Consider the following 3,103-nt stretch of genomic DNA (forward strand, 5'->3'; position numbering starts at 1 on the left):
ATCTTTACAATTTTTTGTTTTATTTTTTATAATAAAAAAGAGTATTTTAGAAATTTTGACAAAATTTAACAAAAAAAAAAAATAAAGATAATTGAAAGAATTTTCAAAACATATAGAAGTTCGGAAAGGTTTTAAGGAGTTTTTCTTTTAAAATAAAAAAAATGCAAAAAAGGATAGGCAAGTGATCTGAGTGACTTTTGTGTCTTGGCGTGATCATAGTAATGCTTACTCACTTAAAATCAATGATAAAAAGACCCAACACCGAGAAATTGCAAAAGTTTTTTCACATCAGTTCAACTATAGCCTTATCGAGTCCCAAAGAAACACTAATAAATGCCTAGCGGTCCAGCGGATAAAGTAGAAGTAATCCCAAACGTGTTCCCATAGTAGCCACCCACCCCACTGTTGACTTCAATTACCTTGGCAGACATTTGTAAACATCATAGGACTAATCCTCCTTGTATATATTCTTTCTACACATAAATAATGGGACATTTAACTCCTTTTTTTTTTTTTTTTTTTTAATCATGAAGGGTAGCTTAATCGGTTAGGGATTACGTCTCATAAAGCAGAGGTCACTAGCTCGAATCCTCTCCCCCCTCTTACGCGGACATGTCAAAAAAAAAAAAAAAAAACTCTTTTTTATTTATTTTTTCTTTTTTAAATCAATTACCTAACTCAAGGCTTAACTCCATATATTCAATTATCTCGATAGAAGGATGGAACCATAAATTTTTATCGAAAAGTGCTAAAATATGAATGAAAATATGTTAATTAAGACTAATTAAAGATTAAAGCAATATATAAAATTAGTATTCATTCGGTGTTAACAAAAGATATATTTCAATTTTCAACTCAAATACCTATCAAAATGGAATATGACATTCTCTTAAATCTTGAAAGTCTACTACATTCCGTAGCCATCCCCTCCATATATCGCCGAGCAATAGGTTTTCATGGACGGTGGTCGATAAAGGATAAAGACAACCCCTTTAATGGTTGGTTGAAAATCACTACCACCATATTAATTAAAAGGATGAGTACCCCAAAAACCTTTTTTGTTCCCATGTGAACAAAACCCCCCAATACAAACACATGAGCTGAGAGATAACCAATTTGGGCCTTGAATGAGTTTACATGATATTTTCAGAAAAATAGGAGAGAAACAAGAAAAGTAAAACAAGGAAGCAAGATTAGGTGATTGAAAAAGACATTTGTACAAATATATTTTATTTATTTATATATATTTACATATAAAGACCATATGGACCAATGGTTGGTTTGAACATAAAATAGTCAAAACTTTTGCCCATTGTGACAAGAAAAGGAAAGAAGTAATTCCAGTGAGAGAGGGAAAAGGAGTGAGAGAGACAGAAGTGTATAGGAAAGGCATGCATGTGTAGGAAATCATGGACAAAATCTTTCATGTAAAAGTTTATTGAAGAAGAATAAGAAGAAGTTACGTCGTGGCAGCAACTGCCAAATCTTGTTTGAGATTGAAAAAATAATTGAGGTTGCATCATCAGTAATGCAAATCCACATCCTCACCTTACCAACTAGAAAATAAATGTGGGATGGCTTTGAACGTGGCCCATGTTAATCTATTGGTTGTGCACCACATGATTTCAAACATTCCTTTTCTTAATTTTGTGAGAGCATGTATTGGCAGTATTGCGATTTTGTTGGGATAATTTGGGTTTTTTAAAGAAATTGTAAGAAAAATAAAAAGGGTTTGGAATTGCATTTTTAAAAATAGACGTTATAATTTCACGCTGCAAACTCTTATAAATAATGTCCTTGTTGGTAATTTGCACAAAAAACCTCACTTTCATACTAAATACTTATTTGGGGAAAAAAAAAAAAACACTTTTCAACAAATTTTACCAAATGATCATTGCAATTTTAAAGATGAGGGGAAACTTCACTTACTTTGTGAATTATCACCCCTTTTGTAATGTCCCCTCCTAAAGTTTAAAGTCTTTCAATTTAGTGTACTGAACTTTTTATTTTTTTCAATATCCTCATCTGTTAGGAATTTTTGTTAAATCCCAACAAAATTTACAAAATACCCTCCTGTTTTTTTAGAAAAAATATTTATTTATTTATTTTGCAAAGATTGAGGCATGTGTATTTTTGCAAATACCTTTAAATTCAGACAAACACATTAATCTTTGCAATTTTTTTTTTCTCTAAAACAAATGGGGTATTTTCGAAAAAGTTAATTGTAAACAATTAAAATATGGACACACTAATTAAATTGAACTTTAAGAGGGATATTGCAAATTGTGAGGACATGTCAATGTCAAAAAAAAAAAAAAAAAAAAACAAGAGATATTGCAAAACTGACGACAATTCAGAAGTTCAGTGAAGTTTTTCCTAAAAATAATATTTTTAAAAATTGCGTATTGAAATGGTTATTTTTAAAATCACAAACCCAAACAAATCTTTAGATATGCAAGAAGAAGACAAAAGAGAAGAAACCAGAGGGATCCTCTTTGTGTTTTCTTGTTCTTCGAAAATTGAATCGTTATTTTACTCTGAAACCGGAATAAATATCAAAATATTATTGAGAAAAGTACACATGGTGATGGTGGAGTATTAAAAATAAACAAATAAATAAATAAAAATCAACCCATCAATATTTTATAAGAATAGAGGACTTGGTGTTGGTGTGATGGATGACAATTTTCAAGTTTTGATTAACTATTTTTACTGACATAATTAAATATATGCATAGTAGTATATTACTACCTAGTTTATTTATTATATGAAAAAACCAATGGTCTAACTGATTATACCTGATCTACTACAAAAAACTACACGATTTGTAACGTGTCTACTGTGACATGTTACTATTTAGTAACACTACAAAAAACTACACAATTTGTAACGTGTCTACTGTGACATGTTACTATTTAGTAACATGTCAAATTTGACACGTTATTAAATCGAAAACATAAAATAAAATAAAATAAATTCGAAAACTTTAGTAATGTGTCAAAGTTGACACGTTACTAAATCGAAAAATTAAAAATAAAATCAAATCAAATCAAAATCAAAAATCAAAAACTTTAGTAACGTGTCAAGTTGACACGGTACTAAA

The sequence above is a fragment of the Corylus avellana genome, chromosome ca7, assembly GCF_901000735.1.
Source record: "Corylus avellana chromosome ca7, CavTom2PMs-1.0".
Taxonomy (NCBI): domain Eukaryota; kingdom Viridiplantae; phylum Streptophyta; class Magnoliopsida; order Fagales; family Betulaceae; genus Corylus; species Corylus avellana.